Source organism: Zootoca vivipara, chromosome 3, assembly GCF_965207765.1.
Source record: "Zootoca vivipara chromosome 3, rZooViv2.hap1.1, whole genome shotgun sequence".
In the NCBI taxonomy this organism is placed as follows: domain Eukaryota; kingdom Metazoa; phylum Chordata; class Lepidosauria; order Squamata; family Lacertidae; genus Zootoca; species Zootoca vivipara.
The window spans coordinates 64,719,823-64,743,186 of NC_142586.1; the positions used below are offsets into that span (position 1 = coordinate 64,719,823).

The window sequence follows — 23,364 nt, forward strand, 5'->3', positions numbered from 1 at the left end:
ATTGCAACAGGTCTGATCCAGGCCTCTCTGAATCACCAGCCTAGAAGCTGGCACAGCAAAGAGGCATTTCCCCTGCTCCCCTTTCTGCCTTGGCCAGCGTGAGACGTGGGGCTATGGATGTGGTTCCATCTATGCCACTCCATTAAGTCTTGCTGCAGGAGACTAAATGTATGGATTACAGAAGAGCAGAAGAATGAAAAAGCTGAGGTTTCCTAACAGAAATGTAAAGTGAAGAGGGAAGGTGAGGGAGATGCTCATGCCAGACAAATAAACATTTTGATTTAGATATCATTTCTAAATAAGAGCTCATGTTTTCCTCTTCCCTCCCAATTCATTTTCCTTTTGTGCCATGGGTTTTTATATTGTAAGCCTGAGGGCAGGGGCTGTCTTGTTTCCGATCTTTATCAGCTGCTCTGGGAGCCTTTGTCAGCTGAAAACAAACAAATGAATTAAATGAGCATACCCTGCCTCAAAGATTCTGAGCAGCTGTTTTAAGAAACAAAGCAGTGCAAGAAGATGATCAGGAGAAAAGTTGACTCCAAATCAGTAGAGGAAAGGGAACGTACAGATGTCGGTTTTTATTACCCCTGAGGACAGGTAGGTACACTGAGGAATGCAGATATTGGTATAGTCTTGATCCATGAATGACAGAGGCTGGCAATGCATAATTCTTTGACAAAGGAGCACTAACTTTTGGACTCACTGTTCTCATTTGATAGATCAGCCTGTAACATTCCTGTGGACCATAATAAAGCACCACAGAATGAAGAAGATGCAGTAGCAGAAATGGCAGGAGATGACCTTTGTATCTTCTTATCAGCTATGTGAAGTAATGGGATATTTTCTAAAGATTCTATTGTGGCTTCCAGGTTCTGCTGAATGCCTAATTTCAATATGTGAAGCTCATAATCAAAGAACCCACTTATGCCATTTCCCTTCTTCCAGTCTTCATAAAGCCGCATTATCAGTATGGAACAAAGTAATAATGGTACTCGAAGAAAATTTCAGATAATGCTATTTTAACTACAAATTAAAGCAAAGCTGCGGTAGCTGAGAATAATTTGCTGGGAAATGGTGAGTATTATTATCTGCATGGGATTTACCTCCAGAAGTTTTCTCTTCTGTTGCAGAGGAGAGTGGGGCAGGATGAAGAAGAATTTTCAAGGTATAATTTGTTCATCTCTTTAGAGTTGATGGGAAATAACTGAGCTATGTTACTCTTGTTAATATCTTCTGCTGTTGAGTTGCATGCTGGTAGCATGGAGGTATTTAAGTGGGAGCTGGGTGGCCATCTGTCAGGGACGCTGTAGTTGTGTTTAGCATTGAAGGGCCTTCACTAAGTTCAGGGCTTGGGACCAGATCAGGCCTGAGGAACCACCAGCTCAAGGGCCAAACATGGGCCACCAGGAGGTCAAAGTTGTCCCATGAGGCTGTTTCCCCCAAACCACACCCATATATGATTATAGGTGTGGGCAGTGCTTTTCTTCTAGAAAAACATCTTACTGAAGTTGTTACAGTAAGTGCCAGACTTTTAACTAGAGCTTTTCTTACTAGAAGAAAAGGTGCCAGTACTGCATCCCCTTGAGTGCCCCCAGAGAAAAAAAAGCACTGGGTGTGCAACAGGTAGAGATGGGGCTGCCTAAAGTGCGCACCTGATTGTGCATTGGCAAGGGAAAGCAGTCTTTGGCTGTAAGTGAGTTTCTCTCTGCTGGGTAATAAAGTCAATAGCCTCAGGTACTTTCAAGCCCCTTTTGGGTTCTTTGCAACCCTAGGTCTCCAACTTTGAGATTTCAAAGCACCCAATCCCTTGGCATCATTGTGATGCCATATGATTGACAAGTGGGCATTCCTACCCACCTGTCAAGTTAGGTCCATGAGGCCATAAGAATGTAGAGCCAAAAGGTTTCTTCAAGCCCATTAATGATTCTCCAACCCTGCAATTCTGTACACAGAGAAGATTAGGATTGAAGTGATAGTTAATGAATTTGCTAATCATTTTCTGTAAATAGTCTGTTTTCTCAAATTCTGTCCTCCAAGAGAAGGTTAAGGTCAGAGGGCTTCCTTTTTCTGCTCTGTAGCATTTGCCACCCAAGAAAGTCACCTCATTCCACCTAATGCTGGGGCCAGCTTTGTCTTTAAGTGACCTGGCTGCAAATGAAGTTTGCTAAAGAATGAAAATGTAAAGGATAAATTATTTGCTTTCTTAATGCTTGTAAACAAAAATCCCCTACACCTAATAATACTTCCACTCAAGTTCTTGTTCACAAGCCTAATGGATTTGGCAATTGCACAGTTTTACTTCATGCAAATAATGGTAGCACAAAGACATCTGAGTTATTGGGGGAACTGTTGATTCCTATTTTATTCTTCTTTTATCAGATGGGGTATAAATGAGGTCTCTGTCTTTTAATCTTCTGCTTTTTCTTTGCCATTTATTTCATTTTTTGAGGGGAAAAGAAAATAACAGGCTTCTTCTCTGATTTTCCTTCAATCTTTTCCTAATATGATTTCCAAGAATTTATTCACTATGCCTATAATTTTTTTGTGCAATTGTCAGATCCATTAGGTTTGCTTACAAGTAGTTAAGTAGGAGTAGCCCCCCCCCCCCGCCCTTATGGAAGTATTCTCTAAGTCTTGCATTGGAAGTGTAGTAGCGAAATTTTCAGGCTTTTTACAACAAGAACAATGTGCCTTTCTCTTCCATATCCATTATTTATTTTTCAAGCAATTTTCCTGTAATTTCACATAGCATTCTCATCTTGTTTCTTTTTGTCACTGTGAGATATATCTCATAGTGAAAAGTGTTAAGAAAACAATATACTTTTTCTTTTCTATAGGGCACCTCTCCCAATATAAAATGTATAGGGTCTCTTTGTCATTATTTAACAAACATTCTTGTGGCTTGCATAATATCATATTGAATTATTTTACATGCTCTAATGGGATGTTATGCAAATAGAAAATCAACAGCATAAAAATATACTTTTTGGGGGAGAAATGAAGCAGTATCTTTCATGGATCTCTTTTTTATTGCTCCATTAAACGGTATCTGTTTACCTGTGAAATTCAAAAACAAGAAGTATTGTATGTCATGCTTAATGCCATTTAGTTGAGCCTGAAGGGACTGTCTTTCTCTGTAAAAGGAGAGGAAAGGAAATGGAAACCAAAAGTCACATTACAGAAGATGTCCATTGTGCAAGTGGGCAGACTTCATTGGACACACACTTTCTCTATGACAATGTGCACTCACATCCACAGCCACCGATAAAAGCATTTGGCGATCTCCAGTGTTAGTAATACTCAAGAGTTAAGTTCATTGAATCCAGTAGGTTTGCTCTGACTTGGATAGCATCCTGTAAATATACAGGGAAAAGAGAGTGGTAGCCAAGGCTCATTAGGCAGAATGAGCGGGAGGGTCTCTAAGTGCAATGGGGCTGACTGACCACATTTTGAAGTAATACGCATCTGAAGAGGCCCGTCCATAAGACCATTCAGTTTAGAGTTTAAAATCAGCTAACCGCACCATACAAACATGCATGGAAACAGAAGCAGGTGCTAAATTCTGTCCTCCTTGTTTCAACTCTCCTTCCTCCCTATTTCAACACATTATACCGGTAAATTGGAGTTTGGGAGCAAAAGCTGGTAACTGCCTGCCCACCCCTATAGCAACTAGGTGGATACATTGTCCCCGCACCCCTGCTTAGTTCTTTCTTTTTTGAAAAGGAGCTCTCCCAGCTGTCCCCCCCCTCTTTGAAATTGCCTTAGATACCAGAGCTGGCCAATCAATACTCAGTACAATCCTGTTCTGAGAAATTGAATGACAGAACAACAGAAGGGCTGACCAGTCGGCTCTGGGCAACTCTAACTTCTATTCAAACAGGAAGATGTCCACATGCCCAGAATCTTTAAACGAAAGCTGAGCAGACGTCACAATGATGGTGATGACACTTTCATATATATAAGGGTCTGGTGACTACTGTTTCAGTGTATCTGAAGAAGTGTGCATACACACGAAAGCTCATACCAATGACAAACTTATGTAGTTGGTCTCTAAGGTGCTACTGGAAGGATTTTTAAATATTTTGTTTCAAGCAGCAGAATGACTGCCTGCATAATGATGACCTCTGTCTGACACAGGAATCCAATGATCATGGATAGGCAAACTAAGGCCCAGGGGCTGGATTAGGCCCAATCACCTTCTAAATCTGGTCTGCGGACAGTCCAGGAATCAGCATGTTTTTACATGAGTAGAATGTGTCCTTTTATTTAAAATGCATCTCTGGGTTATTTGCGGGCATAGGAATTCATTCACCATCACCCCAAAATAGTCCACCCCCCAAGGTCTGAGGGACAGTGGACTGGCCCCCTGCTGAAAATGTTTGCTGGCCCCTGATCTAGATTATGCCTGTTGGATAGTAATTGGATCACATCTACACTAGGAGGCACAGTTATGCTTGGGGAGGGGGAATTTATAGTAGGTAGCTCCCTTATCAGACCATTGTTCCACCTACCGTGTTTCTCCTAAAATAAGACACGTCTTATATTTATTTTTCCTCTAAAAAAATACATCGCGGCTTATTTTCGGGTCCCTGGGCTTCACACGGTGCGGCGCGGCGCGGCGCGGCGCGGCGCGGCTGGGACTTTGCCCCGGCACCTGAGGGTGTGCGCTCTCTTCAGCAGCAGCTCCGAGCTGCTGGGAGTCCCCTGCCTGCACGGCCACCCCGCCAGTGCTCGAGAAGCCGTGAGCGCTCAGGAAGCTGTGCCTGCTTTTCGCTTGGAGTCCGCCCCTACATCGCCTGGGCGGGCGCTTCCCCGCCGATCAGCTGGAGAGCGGAGGTGTGTGCGGCTTCAGCAACGAAGCTGCCTTTTCTCCGACCTCCTAGGGGGCTTTCTGCGGAGCTTCTTATCAGTTGGAGACGCCTGGGGGCTAACTCCAGCAACGGCTGCGTTGGAGTGTTCACGCTCCCCCTTTCATTTGAGGCTCCTTTGTGGCGTTGGACGGCATCGGGGCCAGAAGGATCAGCTGCCACTTACTTGTTTTTTGCGCGCATGCCCGATTCTTCCGCAGGGGAGTTCCCGGGTCTCCTGCTACGGCCTCACAGCAGGGTTGAGGCGGCTATTTCCTGCCCAGGAGGGTCCCGCGAACGTCAGGGTCGGGTAGGTACCGGTACCCCAACACGTCTTATTTTGGGGGGATGTCTCTTTTTTTGCCTTCAAAAGATCGTGCCATGGCTTATTTTAGAGGCACGTCTTATTTTAGGAGAAACACGGTAGCAGCAGCTCTTCAGCCTTACCTAGAGGTGAAGGGCATTAAACCTGGAACTTCTGCATGCAAGGCAGATGCTCCACCACTGAGCTGTGGCTCTTACACCAGCAGGATCCTAGCAGTAAAAGGTGGAAAAGGAATATATCCTCCTTTATCTACTTGCCTTCTCCCTACGATCCTTAGGATTGAAAGAGGGGAAGGGTATCTAGGATGTTTGTAGGATTCCCCCGTCTGTTGTGGGTGATGCATGCAAAGGGGTTCCCTGTGTATATTTTAGGATGTAGGCTCCTAACCTAATGGCTGTGGATGTGCCTACCAGTGACTTTCTCAGTGCATCATGCTTAGAACTCTTCTGCTCCAGGTGTCTGGAGACTCAATCAACATTTGTGGTTGGGTGATTTGATCGCATTAAGAAATGGACATGGATGAAATCGCCCACAAACTGCAGATTGTGCATATAGATTGTGAAAGATGCTCTTGTATCTATTTTGAAGGAGGGCTGCTAGTGCGAAGTGACATGCTTTCTTGTCCTTGGTTTCCCCAAATATCAGTTTAGTGTACTTTCTTTGGCCAAATGGAGATCTTTTGTCAATAATCTAAGGAAATTCTCAAAATGGCAACAAAGACATCTGATGGCTAGTGTTAACATTTGCATGGCAGTCATTAGCACAGGAGATCAATAGGGCTGGTCTATAAATTATCTCCTTTAGGTTAGCTAATTTTCAAAAATTTAATGATTTTTTAATCTAGCTTTCCACTTGTCCCCACTTTATCCATCATCAATGTCAGCTGTTAAGTTTCAATCTTCTTTTCTTCCTACCAAATGTTCTTTTTCCCTACTTTATGTGTCTTATAATTTCTCTTTTCATTAAAAAAAACCTCTTGCATGCATATACACACACATACCCACTTGATCTTCTGATCATTTCAATCTTTTTACACTTTCTGTCTTTTACATCTCTTCTCTCCTCCATGCCCCTAGTCATTCTTTTCTGAAATATCTTAAATTCAGCAATCCTTTTTTTTAATGCTTTCTGGCATTGTGTATGCATTTTCCATTGCTACCAATTTTTAAATGGAGAACTAGATAAAAACTTGAAAAGTTTCCACGGCTGCAACTTTTCCAATTCTGGTTTTTATTGCAACAGTGTTTTGTTTTTTTAAAACTTGAGCTATTCTGTTTTATAACACTCATCTCAATTAAGCTGTCCAAATTAATGAAAAAATAAATAAATGACCCACAGCCCAAAATCTAATTGACAATGCTGAAGTATCTGTTACCCAGACTTAAAACTGTGTGCTCTGCCCACAAGTCAATGGTACACTGTAGTTCAGAAAATTAATTGCACATTCCAAAAAATAACTGCACAATTCAAAGATTAATTGCACAATCCAAAATTACTTGCATGGCCCAGAGATTAATTACACAGCCTGATGTTAGCAGCAAAACCAAAAGATGAATGGCTATATATTACATTGCTCTGATTAAGCTTTTAAAAACGGATGGTCACTGAAACAGACTGATGAGTCTCCCAAATGATCCCTTTTCAATGAGTTCTAAATTGAGAACACTTACCTTAATTTTGATTTTATTATCTTCCTTGCAGTGAATTTGCGTGGGGGTGGGGGTAAGAGAAGTTTGATTTCAAAATGCATTCAGTCCACACATGCCTTATTTCTGCTATTTCTTTGGTACTGTGCTTTTGCTGGTCGTCTTGGATAATCTCAAGGCTCACCTTGAAGAGTAACCCTAGCTGCACACTTTAGTGATTGTGCTTTACCAAGTATTAAGGAAAATGCTAAGGTGTTACCTTAAGTCCTCCTCTTGTAACTAGGTTTGCAATATTTCAAACAGTGAAGGTCCGGACAGAAAAGTTGTTGAGCTTTCTTTTGTATTTATTTTTTTAGTTCTGCCTAAGGTTGTTGAGCTTTCTGGGGGAAATCACAAAAATATGCTGGTTTTGAACTATTTTTCTGGAAAAACAGCACTGCCAACATGGGCTGCCATACATCCAAATTTTCTGGGGACATTTTGACGATTTCCGCCCAGCCACTGCTGCCGACTGCAGTATTCCAGATATTTTCGAGAAATCCCAGACATATGGCCACCCTAGTTGTAACAGAGAATTGACTGGAAGCTCCCTCACTGGAAGTGTCATGGTGCTGCTGAAACTGTTACCAGTTTGGGCTCCTACCAACTCTTAGAAAGGGCAAGGGTCTCTACAGGTGATAGAGCACTATCTCATGCTCCCACCCAGCTGTTTCAGTCCCCAGAAACCCACATACCAAGCCTTTCAAGAGCCCCTGCTTTCCATTCTTCACTAAAGCTGACCCTGAAGTACTTCTCCTAGCTTGCCCTCTAATATCAAAACTAGAAAATGTGAATATCTATAGCTGTTTGTACCCCATTTGAATGTTGGGCAGCTTCAAACAAGTGCAGATCTGGTATTCTGAAGCCAAGTCTGCATGTCATCAGCAAAGGTTCATCTTTGATCTCCAAACATGGCCCACAGGGTTCTGTTTTTGCTGCTTTAATGCCCCAGGATTTCAGTGTTTTGGCTTCACTTCTATCACACCTGATTCTTGCCGTCTGTTATAAAAAGGGCATGAATAAGGGACTGCAGACAACGATACTCCTAGGACTTTAAATATGAGTGTGTTTGCCCTCAGTGTCGTGATGACTGTAATTATTATACCATTTGCATCTTTGAGACTGCATGGTATTTTCTCTTCATCTGCAAGCAAATGGGAAATGCATTTTCAAAATGTATAATCTGTAGCTGGAAACCATTGCCATAACCCATATGGACTCTGGTTGTAGCAGGAGTGCTCTTGATAAGCAGATCATTAATCAAATGTCTCTTTTCTGCTGTGGAAGGCAACTCATTAATTCAAAGTAAGCAGAAGAAGAGCATTTACATGAAGCTCCCTTCCCCTTTTTTTAATTACACCAAGCCTGCATCTTAAATTCAGTAGATGAAAAATGAAAGTATGCCTTTATTTTAATCATGATTTTAATCATTTTGTTTTCAAAGGCAGGGCGATAAAGAGAGTTGCCGACACATAGTGCTTCAAGTTTTTATTTCCACTTAATTGCAAAACTCCAGTTCCTCCCTTAGGGTATATCTTGGCCAAATCCTGCCATTCTAATTTAGAACTACTTGGGCCACAATGCAGATAAACTCTTGCTGGTGCAGAAAGAAGTCACATCAACATGAATAGGCTACGATGGCATGCCTTTACCACCAGAATATAACTGAATCCTTGAAGCTCATATATTTTGGCAAAGTTCACGAACTGATCTGCTAGACAGTGCAGCTTTTCATATATGAAAGGTAGGCTTTTGCATCAGGTAAATAACTAGAAAGCAGTTATTTGGAGCTGACCTCCATCCAGGCTCAGGTTTTACAGAACTGACTTCTTCATGGATCAAAGAACTCAATACTGAAAATAGCAAATGTCACACAGCAGAGTAGTATATTCTTAAGTAGCCAGGGCTCCATCTACTTTAAAGGCCACTCCATCTTTTGTTCCACTGTGATTTAAGAGCAAGCAAGAATGCCTCTTTGCTTACAACAGCTGCATTCCAAATTTTAAAAAGCAGAGTGGCGTTTTGTATAGCTGCTCCACAATTTTGAAACTCATTTCCCATGAGGTACTTCAAAGTCTGAACCTGAGCATTTTTGTGGTGGGGTGGGGGAGAGGATGGATGGCATTAAACTAGACCAAATATTTTGACTCACTTTCCCTCCCCACTCCAAAATATGGATGGAGGGAACAAGGAGAAGCGATGCTGAAAACAAAAATATTTTGCAGGTTAAGGGTTGGGAGAAAAATATATTTAAAATGGACCAGACTTCGGCTCTCTTGCTTGAATACTAGATTACACCATATTTTTGTTTGCGGCTTTGCATTTCAAGCATAGTACGAGCCGAAAGTCACAGATGAGGAACTGCATCTAAATTCAATGTGACAATGACGGTAATCTGCGGATATCTCTTTCTACATAAGACCTAAAGAAACAAACAGGGATTGTGAACAATGCTTTGGCATTTGGCACAGAATCACAAGCTAGTAAGTATTTTTGTATGGTAAACAAAGACCAGCTATTTTTCCATGAATGAAACATTTTAAAACTAGTTTAGTACTATTCTTGTGTCCACATAGAACTGAATGGAACTTAAATCAATTCTCTCATCTCTCTCTTTCCAGTTTTCCTTTAGAAGAGTCAGGGAAAATGGTCCACAACCACCCAATAAAATCCCGATATGATACAAAAGGGACATACAAAACTGTCATAAAAGTGCTGCAATATCTGTTTAGAATAGCACTGAGCTGAAAATGCAGGTCAATTTTTGAAGCCCTGTTTGCAGGCTCAGAAAATGGGGCAGATATTTTGGCAATGTTATTTTTAAAAAAATCAGTGAGTGCTTCCTATGATGGTATCAGCAGCATTTTATTTAGATTCTTTCCCTTTTTTATTTTTTAAAAACATTTGAAGTTGATGCACTGCCATTTTCCTCAACACTTCTGTTTAAATGACAGCATGTCAACACACAACATCATTCCAGAGGCATTGCTGGGGAACAAGAGAGTGTGATCTCATCATTTATGATTGCAACCCTCACCTCTGGTCCATTTTTAATATTTTTCTCCCAACCCTTAACCTGCAAAATATTTTTGTTTTCAGCATCCCTTCTCCTTGTTGCCTAGTCACAAAATCAAGCCTCTTTCTCTCTTACACCCACATACTCTACAGAGGTATAATTATCAGGAGTAGGTACTCTAATAGCTAGATGATCAGTGTAGAAGTTATGGGTGATAGAGGAGGAAGTGGGGTGGTGGTTGTGGCATCAGATACATCGTGCTGCAGAGTTCTTGCCCCTTCCATCTTACCAAAAGTCCTTTTCTGCACCTTTCCCCCAGCTACAATGGATTATTTGTTCAAGCCGCCTTCTTTCACATCCTTTGTTATCTTAGGATGCCAGCACATCCTCATAGACTTATTAGTCTGGTAACACTGGTATGGAGTATGTGTTCAATTTAGAGTCTTCATCAAGACTGAGGTCACACCCAGAAGGTCCTGGTGGGCTGCTGTTCCTTGTCCTTCTGAGAAGATGAGGTGTCCTAGGCTTTGAAGTGTGTCTTTAGCTAGTTTTGTTTTGCAGTGTTGAAATAGTTTTGTGACAAAGCTATGTTACTTGTTGCTTCTTTCAGGGTAAGCAGAGTGTTCTTTTCTAATTCGAACATCATCCCCACCATTTACAATTGGTTTATTTCATACCAAGGTCATTAATGACTGATACAATTTGGGGCTGGTACAGTAGAAATGTGAAGGCAGCTTATAAATAAAAGAGAAACAGTTTGTGCTTAGAAGCTTGACTGGAGGCATGATGACCTCTTATACTTGAGCATGTTGCATTACTTGACCTAGAAGGAACATGAGTGAATGCAGCATAAAAAACACTTATTAAAAGTGCAACAGTACCAATTTTCAGGGGATGGAAGTGGCTTATTTGGCTTTGAACAAATTCACTGGGTCGAATCTGACCATGTGTGCTGGCCAGCTGCATGCTGGGGAGGATGAACCTCCCCGCATGTCCTGTCCTGACCCTGATAAGAAGCATATGGGACAAGACGTCAAGGCAGGCCAGTAACTGCAGCACCCTGGAGAGCTCCAAGTGAGCAACTTGCTTCAATTATGAGTGAAATTCCTCCAGGGCCAGATAATCTCTCCCAGCCCCTTCCACGAAGGAGGGAGTTTTAAAGGGACAGGCCTGTCTTGGAGCCTAGCTCTCCTCCTTTGATTGGACCATTCTCTCCAGCTCATTCCCTATGCTGATGGGCTGATATGAGACTGTGCAGTGGGGAAATGGTTGCTTTGGGGGCAAGGAGGTTCAGGCTCCGAGGACAGACATTCTGGAGGTCCTGATTCATGCTCAAGGGCCCCCCAAGCAAATGGGCTCAGGCTCTACACTAGTGGCTAAAATTGTGGAAACCTTTTGGGGAAATATTGTTGCAATTATTGCGGCCATCCTGTATCTCTGTGCATGCACACACACAGCCTTTCTGGATCAGGTGAGATATCTTTAAACCCACTATCCCAGATGTGATGATGGAATTCACGGAGAACAAATAGGAATAAGTTAGTCAGTTTCAGTTGGGATTTGACAGCTAGAGTACCCAGGGAGATATGCAAAGCTGGACATATATGCATTGTAAGGTTTGAGCTATAAATTATAAGTCCTCACAAAAGTAATGGAACATAAGAAGCTATCTTACAGCTAGTCAGATCACTGCTCCATCTATCTCCGTATTGTCCACACTGACTAGTAGTAACTCTCCACAGGGTTTTAGACAGTGGGCATTCCTTTTGTTGTCTGGAGGTGCCAGCAATGGACCCTGGGACCTTCTGCATGCAAAGCAGATGGTCTGCCACTGAGCTACAGGGTCCCCCACCCCGAGGCTTGAATGATAACACAACACTAATGTTGTTGTAAGAAGTAAGATGGATTGATTGTATCCAGCTGTGAGCCTATTGGAAGGAGGTGGTGGAATCTAAATGAAACATGCAGTTACATTTGATTAGTGGCTGTTCAGAATTAGTGACCCAATTTGGATTTTAATAGCTTTTTCAGCTAGATGAAGTCATTCCTCAGATCTTCTCGCTGACAAGTCTTTTACATAATATTGTGCAACTCCCCCTCCTATTTCTCTCTCTTCTATTCTTACATTGACAGCTCTCATTTCCCCTCTACATAGCATTTACAAGTTCTTGTTATTCTTCTTGTAGAGCTGTCACCAGTTCACAATTACTTTTCATTCCAGAGTTTTCTGGCTGTATCTGATTAACCTTTAGTAAACATAGTAAAAATACAGGTACATTCGTCAGCCAACTTTGGTCTCTAGTCGATGCAAGCAACAAATTATTTCACTCTTTTGCTATTACTGGCTTTTGACAGCTGCTGTAATCTGTTTACTCTTTATGTACAGCCACCATGTGGGACAAAATTCATAGAATCGTAGAGTTGGAAGAGACCTCAAGGCAGTTATCAAATTATCCTCACCTGTCTCTTGATCTGGATGCTTAAGCTTTGATCTCCCACACTCATTTTGGTACCCAACTGAGTCATCAAATCTTCAGCAAGATAAGGTGAAATGGGATGAGTTCCTCTTTTTTCTTGAATGAGAGATAAATGACAAAGAAATAGGCTCATTTGGAAGCAAAATAGAATCCCTGGCACATCATTGCCTTCAAGCCATGCATCACATCTCTGGCACCAGATACAAAAATCTGCCCTGAGGCTTTTCATATTCTTTGGGAGGCAAGCTCAAAAAGCCAGAGGTGGAAGGAGAATATCCGAAGTGTGACTCAAGACATAGTTTGATCTACCTTCTGGGGATGTTTTGTGGGAAAATGCTGCCAGTCTCTTTTTCATTTCTTTATTATGAGCACACTAAGATGCAGTTCTTCTTTTCTGTGGGTACTCAAGGGTACATGGTACCAGCACCATTTTTCTAGAAGAAAAGCACTGCATAGATGGTACAAACACACACACACACACACACACACACACACAACTGCTTGCAATTTCCATTTCCTTCCCTTTCTTTAAAAAAATAACCAACCAATCAATCTCAAACTGATGGTAAACAAACACTGATGGGACATTTTACAAGCCCACAGAGTAAACTTCTACAGGTTTACCGTATATATCCATAGCTATTCCCTGCTTCTCTTTTTAATTTCAGAGAGGGTTTGCTAAAACTCAGTCCAGAATTTGTTTAATAAAAAAATTCCTTCAGTAGCACCTTAAAGACCAACTAAGTTTTTATTTTGGTATGAGCTTTCGCATGCACACGAAAGCTCATACCAAAATAAAAACTTAGTTGGTCTTTAAGGTGCTACTGAAGGAATTTTTTTATTTTACTTCGATCCAGACCAACACGGCTACCTACCTGTAACCAGAATTTGTTTGTTTGAAGTAACAAACAGTATTTTTATTTAATGTATTTATAGCCCACCTTTCTTCCAGGTTGGGATTCAAGGATGCTTAAATTTAAAAAACAACAACATTGTTTGGAAATAAAACAAAAACAACCTAGTTAAAACCATTTAATGTGCAGGTTAAAATGTAAATAATCTGCATGTGAGAGATTCTCAATTTGAACTGTGGCTCTGTGGATTAGCTGCAGACTTTGCTTTGAAAGAGACGCTGCCCAATGATATGAGAATATGGACTACAATTAAAAAACCCCAATGAATAATCCTTTTGTGTGCTTTCTCTTATTACCAAATGTGTGTCTGCTCCCCCCCCCAAATATCCTGTTTAATAGAAGCAAAATATCTCTGTGTTTCCTTCTTTATTTTTCTAGAAAGAAAACAAGAAAATATTGGCAAAGTTATGCAAAGACTATTCCAGTTGATGCATCTGGTGTTGTAGCATTCAGCTCTGAACAAGCAGCTTAGTTGCAAGCCCTAAATCCTCTAGGAATGGGATTTGTTTGTTGGCTAATTTTGCAAATACTGTGACTGGCCTTCTGTTATAATCAGGATCTTTTGTTCTTCTTGATGTGCCATATAATGCAGTACCTCTCTTCTTATTAGTGAAGTGGACATGCAAAACACCAAAACAGAGGAAGGAACAGGAATAGAGGACATCTATACAGATGGGAGAGATCCTTGAGAAATGATTTTTAAAACCCTACCTGTAAGGGGGAGGGCTTATAGAGAACAGCCCCCCCTCCTCAGGTCGAGCTCTTCGCAGAGCAGCAAGTCCAGTAGTGGATTGGATTACAGGAATCAGGAAGTAGAGAGGGAGGGGAGAGGCTCTGACAGCATGCGAGAGCCTCAACACCGAGTAGAGAAGGAAGCAGCTGGGGAGGAAATGACGGGATTGGCCACTGGAGAACAGTCAGAAGGATGCCCCCCACGCCTGAATTGAGGCGCATGGCACCCCGGAGGTCAAGAGGGAGGTGCTTTGGGGTTCCCAAGCTGTTATGTTGGGCGCACAATAGGAAGAAGCCATTGCGAGGTTCTGACTCGGACAAAGCAGACATGTTTTCCAGACTCTCTGCACTGTAAATAATATGCACAATAAAAACACCTTAAAGACAAGGAGGTGTGGAGCGTCGTTACTCAAGAGTAGCTACAAAAACCTCTGACACTACCCCATGCCTTGCAGTCTGAAAGACCACAGGCTAAACCAGACACACATCTGGCTGCTAGTGAGCCCATCGGCAATGCATTGCTTTCAAATGGAATGCAAATTTGCAAATGGAAGGGCATCATTCCAATGTTCTTGGAACTGTTCTTGTAACTGTGTGCATTCCACTGAAAGCAATGCAGCCTGACTAGAAAGCACCCCCAGTCATACGAGGTTTCAGTTAGGCAGATCTGCTGTAGGCTTGCAATTCATTCCTGATCCAGCAAGTAACATGTGAGCCAACCATATGTCCATTGGAAGCCCACAAGCAGCACCTTAGAGCAACAATATTCCCTCCTCCTGAGCTTTCCAGCAATTGGTAAGATCTCCACTCTTTAGTACTACTTTAGTGCTAGTTCCATAAATCATTTTAAGGGCTAAGGTACAGACAAGTTCTCATTAAGAGAAAACTGTACCCATTATCGCTACCACCCCCTGGAATATTTTTTTCCTGTCATTAGATTTGGCAAAAGCATTCTGGGCAATCAACTACTGTTACGGTTTATGTCATGAGGCCAGGTGGGTAGAGCATTTTGTGGGCTTTTGTGTGCGCGCTTTTAAATCGTAATTTTAAAATATTGGAGTTATTTTGGTTTCAACTCCAGCACAGCTTGATTTGTTGCTAAGGGGCCTCCTCATTTTTATACACTTTTACACTTGCAGTAAAAATCCACGCCAGAGACAGAAGACGCATCTTACCTTTGCTATTATGTGGTCAGCACCCCCAAGCACCACAAAATTGCAGGTCTATTTGTGCCCAGCTTTCAATCTGTTAAAAGTATTTTGCTTCCTTTATTTGTAACAACCATGCGTTAGCTTTATGTGCTAGATTTTGTAAGAACAAATACATAAAAAGAAGGAAGGAAGGGTGTGAAGAGAACTATGTGAGGTTGTACTCTGCTCTAAGAATCAACAGGTTCACTCGTTCCTGTTTCCTGCCTCTATCTGTTCCTGTTAACAGCCTTTTTAGAATGACAAGTACAGAGCAGCGCAATGGCAATTGAGGAAAAGCATGGTAGGATCATTGTAATTAATTCCCTGCCCAGTGTTTACATCCATTCATAGTCCTGGCCACCAATGTTTGCTCTGGCTTGGAGCTTTGGTAATTCTGCCCTAGGCTGTTTGAGCAAAGGGAGAGCACATATTTGTTCAGTTTTATTTCCACATTGGCTACAGACCACAGCAAAAATGCAAAAATATCACACATAAAATGATTGATAGCAGAATAAATATCTAACAGGTTATAACAGTGGCCAGCCTTCTCCAACTTTGGGTTCCCGGATGTGGGCTAGACTCCGAATCCCATCATCCTTATTGCCCATGGTGGCTGGGGATGATGGGGCTTGTAGTCAAGATAGCATCCACTTGCACAATAACAAAGAAGATGCTAATCTATCTGCAGAGATGCACATTCGGAGAGATTTGCAATGATTTAAATAGAAATCTGATATGTAGGCAAAAGTGTGCCTACTCAGTCTGCTGTCTAGGTGCTAAGCTAGGCAACATCATGGATACTGACCTCTGTATTTGTTTATTTATTTATTAAATTTGTATACTGCCCTATACCTGTAGATCTCAGGGCAGTTCACAGCATAAAATTACAATATCAAAACCACAAAATAAAAACAAAAGACCCACTGACCCACTGCATCTTCTATGTTTATTTATTTATATTTTACGTTTATTCAATATTTTGCTAGCTTTCATAATGTTGAATGCCTTTGGTGCATTTTAGTTTGGACAAAATTGCCCAGACATGTAGAGTGTTGACATGCATTTAAAACTTTAAAAGCTTACCATCGATTTCCATTACTCTTGAATGTTTCAAATAGCTGTTTTAAACTGTTGATAGATAGATGATAGATATAGTAAACTGCTTTGAGGTTTCATTAGAATCAGGTATATAGAGCTTGCAAAATAACAAAGAAACACAGCCATTTCCCCCCATAAAATTGTGATAGTTATCTAAAGCTGCTCCCCAGGCACAGCTGGAAAAGCTTGAAATAAAAGAATATAAAGTCCCCATAGCACTCTTCAAATAAAGCCGTTTCAAGCTGAATCCACAGGGGCATATGCAGAGTTTGACCTGCTAATTGTTAGCAATGTGACAACAGCATGACCAAACAAGTATTTTTCTTCCTCTCATAGTTAGTAATCAAAACCTAAGATTTTAAGTGCTGTGCCAAAAGCTTTTCTCTTCTTTTTTGGTGGTCTGTGTCATTCTATATTCATTAATTAAAAAATGAATTGCATTTGAAAATTATCATAGGAGAGCAATTATTTTGCTCAAATTCTTATGGGTAGGGTGCAGGGTTTTTGTGCATTCGCCTTGCATTTGAGATGGCTACAGGGTGTTTGTGAGTCTGCTTTCCGCAGCCCTCCTGGGTGCCAGACTTCCCCCCAAATCATTATGCCCTCAGCTGAGATTTCCTGTAAGGATATGATTTGCCAACTGCATGCCTACAAGCTATTCACTTTTCTATATGCTTTCTTTTAAAGTAATCCATGTGGATTTTTAAAATATAGTAATAAAAAGAACTTCCTTTAAAAGCAAGATCAGTGAGCACACTGATCTCGGGAGCTCTGTAGCCAGCAAGCCTGGCTTCCTGTAATTCAATTAGAGCTTGAGGGAAGACATTGTGGATAACTCCTCCCATGGGTTTTTTTCAGATCAGGAAGCAGGGGCAGCTGGGGAGGCTGCAAAGTGCTGGAGAAATGGTTAATGGAAAAGAAAGCACACACAGTAAAACACCTTAACCACCGCACAGTCATGAGGTAAACTCAACCCCACACCCACCAAAAATCTAAATAAATTCAAAAGTGCCTCAAGAATGAGGCAGAAAGATGGAAGCCATTTTCGCTAGGCAAGAAAACTTTGGAGAAATTGGAGGACAGGTTTCAGCACAGCACAAATTCACATTTAGACCCAGAGGAGTAGTTTTTCATTTCTTGAAGATAAGTACCTTCAAATTTCTCCAAATTGAATGAATGTCAGTTATTTTTGCTTTTTTAACTGCTGCTATGCCACCAGTGGTGGGGATTACCTCAGGTTTTGAAGGAAGTTGAACAAAATAATTCGATTACCCATTGCATTATGCAAACCATGCAAACCATGATCAATGACAGGGAAATCTCGCAAGTTAGATTATTCCATCTCCAGCCCGATTTGATGATGAATTGTTACAGAAACACTTTATGTGTGATGTGTTTCCAATCTGAAAGTGAAATGTTGCATTGCTTTTCTCTTTATGTGGGGAAGTAATGGAAGTATTCCTCTTTCAATAACACCAATCAGCAATTTGCAGAGGAACCCTAGAAAAGGTAATGCAAGGTAAAGAGAGGAGCCTCAGGAGAAAGGGGGAAATTGCAGCAGTTGTCTCTCTCCCCTGTCCATTCATGGAAGTTTTTGCTGCAGCAAGGAGGTTCTGTGAGCTGACCAATGGATATAGCCCATGGTTCCAATTACTTTAATACAGTACTGGGCTTCAGTGAGTGGCTGCAATGGATACACATAGCCACTCTTTCTGTAAGCTGCCCAGAGTGGCTGAGGAAACCCAGCCAGATGGGCAGGGTATAAATAATAAAATTATTATTATTATTACAGCATTTGCTGCCTCACGACAATGAGAAGCTGAGATCAGTTAATTATTTTTGTCTGCATGAGCTTTACTTTAAAAAGTTAATGTGGTTTGTTCTGCCTCTGCTGTGCAATGGGAGAAATTTGCAGACATCGTAAAGGCAAATCCTAGAAAACCAATTATACACATTAGGATTATTGCTATCCTGCTGCTGACTTACACTCCCCAACAAATAATGCACTGTATTATTTATCAGCTGTTGTGTAAGCACTTGATGGAAAAATTGATTTCAATACAATCATGAGACCTTTTCTTAGATTTGATGTACTTACACTGCCATGCCTGAATTTGGCAGGAGGTGAATTCTAGTTTGCAATATTCAGTTGTTGTTGTTGTTTAGTCGTGTCCGACTCTTCATGACCCCATGGACCATAGCATGCCAGGCACTCCTGTCTTCCACTGCCTCCCGCAGTTTGGTCAAACTCAAGTTTGTAGCTTCAAGAACACTGTCCAGCCATCTCATCCTCTGTCGTTCCCTTCTCCTTGTGCCCTCCATCTTTCCCAACATCAGGGGCTTTTCAAGGGAATCTTCTCTTCTCATGAGGTGGCCAAAGTATTGTAGCCTCAGCTTCAGGATCTGTCCTTCCAGTGAGCACTCGGGGCTGATTTCCTTCAGAATGGATAGGTTTGATCTTCCTGCAGTCCATGGGACTCTCAAGAGTCTTCTCCAGCACCAAAATTCAAAAGCATCAATTCTTCGGCGACCAGCCTTCTTTATAGTCCAGCTCTCACTTCCATACATGGCAATGTGATGTCTCTGCTTTTTAAGATGTTGTCTAGGTTTGTCATTGCTTTTCTCCCAAGAAGCAGGCGTCTTTTAATTTCGGGACTGCTGTCACCATCTGCAGTGATCAGTGATCAATATCTGCAGTGATATTCAGTAGCTTCTACTAAATAATGGTTGGTTTTCAGTTAATAATTCCCATCAGTGGGAGACCTGGGCAAGGGCATAGAATCTGAATATAGGGCCTGTGGAGACCTTGTGAATTAGCTCACACACACACACACCCAGCCCAGGGCTCTTATCCACACCAAACAAATTTATCTGAACTCCCCCAAAGACCCTGTCTTGACTGTGTGCTTTGTATGTGCCTGTGTGCAAAACTGGTGGGTGGCCATACCCACCAATGGCATGCAGCCCCATAGAGCTGGCCAAGGATGAATGTAGCCCTTAGGCCTAAAAAAAGCCTCTGCTCTACTTACTTGGTTTATAAGCATGCTTCATGGCCTTTATCTCAGTTTGATGTGACCACTATATGACAAGCTTGAGATATCTCTGGCAAAGTGTCAGCAGATGAATGTGGAAGACATTTCCACAGCTAGCTGACCACATGTCTGATAACATTTGAAGGACAACTTGATCCATGACAGAAGCCAGCTCCAATAATCTTGCACTAATGCATGACCATATAATAATGGTGCCTCTTCACTGCCGTTCCATGATTTGACTTGGCCGGTGTTGACTTACTTCTCTTAAACATTTCATGGTAGAACTCAACATGGCAGGGGGAAAGCATTCATCTCTATATAATGAGTTACTTTTTCAAAGAACCCTGAACTTTAAGAATGCTCTAAAACTATGTGTTGTAAAAATATTATTCTGTGTAATTTCTGACATCTCCCACAAGTACGGAATCAATGATGAACAGTCAAAATAAATGAGTTTGGCATTCACCAAAGTGACAATCAGGGTGCAGGCTGGTTCCTTCCAATAAATTGGAAGGAATCTGAAGGAAACGAAAATATATACATGAGCTTATTTGTCTGACGAGTTAAACCAAGTCCTGGAATTTGATTGTTTTTGTATCTATCTTTTTTATTAAGTTGCCCTTTCTGCTGTCTGCCAGTCTGCAATTTAATTTGAAGGGATAACCCAAGCTATACAATTCGATTATTATTATTATTAATTTTAAGAGTCATGCTAAACATCTCACTGGAGCAGGTTATTTGTGTTGACTGAATTCAGGGACCACAACTAGATTGGGCCTGTTGTTGTTGTTGTTTTGTTGTTGTTTGAGGCTATTGAAAGCTAGACCTCAGATTTGCTCTTCATGTTTTGTTTTGTTTTGTTTTCTGGCACCATTTGTAAAAGTCTCAATTCATTATTTTCTTTGTCTATTTAATTTGTGTGTTGCTTCCCACACAAAAGACCTGAAGCTACTGACAAAAATACAAATATAAAACAAGCATGCCACATAGAAAATAAATGAGTTCTAACAACAATATGCTGAAAGGTCATCCACAAAAACAGATCACGAAACTCCTTCCACCCGACAGTGAGATGAATCAACTGCAGCCAGAGACACCATAAAAGACAGTGGCCCATATTAGTGCCCCAATGTCTGGGAGAATGGGGGGGGGAGAATGGGGGGGGAGAGAGCTTCACCTGATGCTGGAAAGATGACAATGATCTGAGGAGAGTGTTCCACAACTAGGGGTTTTACCACAGAAAGGCCTGTTTTTTCCTTGTTATCCTCCACACCTCTCTTATATGTGGGATCTGGAGAAATGTCTTAGATGATGGCCAATTCCTTCTTCAGGGGCACTCTGTAATAGCAAGTTTTAATCCTATTCTCTTCATGCTGTTGCTTATTTGATGAGGAAGAATGTAGTTTGAAATGCCTTTGGCTCCTAAGCATTTCTTTCTCTCCCCTGCACTTTGCATTTTCAGGAAAACCTTTGAAGAAAAATAGTCAATGTAGTGCCCTCTCCCAACAAAAATTATACTTTGAGGAAAGACATCTGTAACCTTTTATGGAAGGTCTAGATAGGGGTAGTAACCCATGGCCTTGCAGCTGCTGCTGTACTACAATTCCCATCACCCCTTACCATTGGCTATTCTGGCTGGGGATGATGGGAGTTGAATTTCAACAACCACATTACCCCCCACCCACCCTCTCACTATATATAAGCGTCTGGTGACTTCTGTTTCAGTGTATCTGAAGAAGTGTGCATGCACACGAAAGCTCATACCAATGACAAACTTAGTTGGTCTCTAAGGTGCTGCTGGAAGGATTTTTTTTTTATTTTGTTTCGACTACGTCAGACCAACACGGCTACCTACCTGTAACAACAACCACATTTGCTATCCTTGCCTGTTAACAACCAATCGCTCCTGTGAACATGGTGGTCTCCACCCACCCTTTCATTTTCTTTATTGCCTTCCCACTTTTGCTTTCTTCTTCCCGTTAAGCTGCAAGGCAACTGGATATTTCAGGGCAAAGTATAGGAAGAATTGCTAATCCATCAACTCGATTGCTATGACTACTCATTGATTCTAAGACTATTCAGTCATTGGCAATGTCGATATTGTAAGGAGCACATGCTGAAGAAATATCAGATGTATCCTTTTCTTTAGCATGAGAGATCTATGTAGCAGAAAAATCTAAACAACAGAGATTTATTAGGCTGTCACTGCTAATGGCAGACTGTCGGACTGGGAAAGAAATTAGGTGGTGGTGGCTGAATAAAAGGAAGTCTTCTAAGAATGGAAGATAAATGAATTTGTGAGAAAAGCTTCTTGCTTCGCTAGACCAAACACAAATCAGCTCTGTGACCTGGCAACTTTGTTTTAGATTTATTCTTTTCAAATAAAAAAAACTGGCATCTGACTCAGTACCTGGTGATTCTGCGACAAGTAGGTGCTAGATTTCATCTTAAACCCTGCCAGTGATAGATGAGCTACCTTATTTAAAGCATCAAATGCTCATGACAATAGCAACCAGACAGCTTGTCATTGCAGGGTATTTCCAGACAGTTGTTTTCCAGATAATAAATGCAATTGAACTTGTAACTCATGTGTTGCAGAGGAGAAGAGGGTTGCCACAGGCTTTGAACTGCATACTCAAATTACTTGGCCTAGCTTCTTACTCTTCGTACCACCAGCAAAAAGCAGCCTGCTGAAGGTGTTTGCTGAAGGAGCTGCTGGCCTGTTTTCTGTACCACTGCAGCGCCATCACTGCCAATGGACAGAAGTGGCATTGCAGCTAACAATGTCTGCTAAGCTCGGATGGTGCAAGGAGCCAGTAAAGCTGCCGACTCTGGTATGGCTTCTCAGTCTGAGAGGTGTTGCCTTGACAGGAGAATTTTAATTGTTGTAAGATAGGTTGTCATTGTTGCTCGGTCCCAGCTCCTGCCAACCTAGCAGTTCGAAAGCACATCAAAGTGCAAGTAGATAAATAGGTACCGCTCCAGTGGGAAGGTAAACGGCGTTTCCGTGTGCTGCTCTGGTTTCACCAGAAGCGGTTTAGTCATGCTGGCTAAAGCTCAACAGCAGAAATTGGCTAACTTCCCTCTAAAAAGCTCAACAACTGAAGGGAGACCTCCCCAAATATATTGATTTATTAATTTTGCGTCCAAAAAAATAGTCTTATACATGGGGGCGTCTTATACACAGAAAAATAAGGTATGCACTGCTATGCAGAGTTTATATGCATTTGTGCACGCATTCCTTGGCTGGAGAACTGCGTTGCAAAATTTGGAGGGGTGCGAATTTCAATGGATAACTGGCTTTGATTAACATAGTGTCTTGGAATCTACAAATTATGGTATGTAAGTTTCCCCTTAGGTTCAAACTGAATCAAATTTCTCATTTTCCTACATTGAGCAAATGTAATGGTACTCTTGTGTTCTTGTGAATACCAACAAAGAGAGAGCTTACTTTGTTACTTGGTTCCCAAACAATGTTGTTTTACACTTGTTATTAACAAATCAATTCTCAATGGTTTTTCACCTGCCTTGGGGTCCCTGCCTGAGGGGCCCGTCATATATGTGGGGTCAGTGTGGTGAATTTAGAGTGCTGGATGGAGTGTCTGGAAATCCAAGTTCTAGTCCTGCTTAGCCATGAAACTCACTGGATTACTTTGGATCAGTCGCTCACTCCTACTCAAAGCAACCCCACAGGATTCTAGTGAGGATAAAGTGGGGAGGAGGAGAAGGCTCATGTAAGCCATCTTGGGTTCCTGGGATATAAATCATTTTTAAAGCCTGACAATAGTAGGGCTGGGGTGTTACTATTAGCACTGCCTGTGGCTGCGACTGTGTTGCTCACGCTGTCATGACAAAAGGACACTTGTTTGTTTTCTGATTTCTTCCATTAGCTTCAGGACAATCACACTGTTGGGATTCTGAAAGAAGAGAGTTGGCATCAATGCAACAATGTCAGTGCTGATGTGCTTCTCTCCATGTGTGAGGGTAATTGCCCCCTGTGTGCCCCCTTATAAAGGGACTGCAGCCCTGGATTCCCTACCCCTGA

At 41.6% G+C, this 23,364-nt stretch overlaps 2 long non-coding RNA genes across 2 annotated transcripts in view; one reads left to right on the forward strand and one right to left on the reverse strand.

Annotated features, from left to right (window-relative positions):
• LOC132591903 (uncharacterized) overlaps positions 1-23,364 on the reverse strand; it is a 337,077-nt gene that overhangs the window by 270,645 nt on the left and 43,068 nt on the right. The window lies entirely within an intron of this gene.
• Positions 721-23,364, forward strand: part of LOC148686278 (uncharacterized) — a 56,660-nt gene continuing 34,016 nt past the window's right edge. Inside the window, exon 1 of the long non-coding RNA XR_015948994.1 lies at positions 721-1,074. This is a non-coding gene — a long non-coding RNA (uncharacterized LOC148686278). The remainder of the gene's footprint in view (positions 1,075-23,364) is intronic.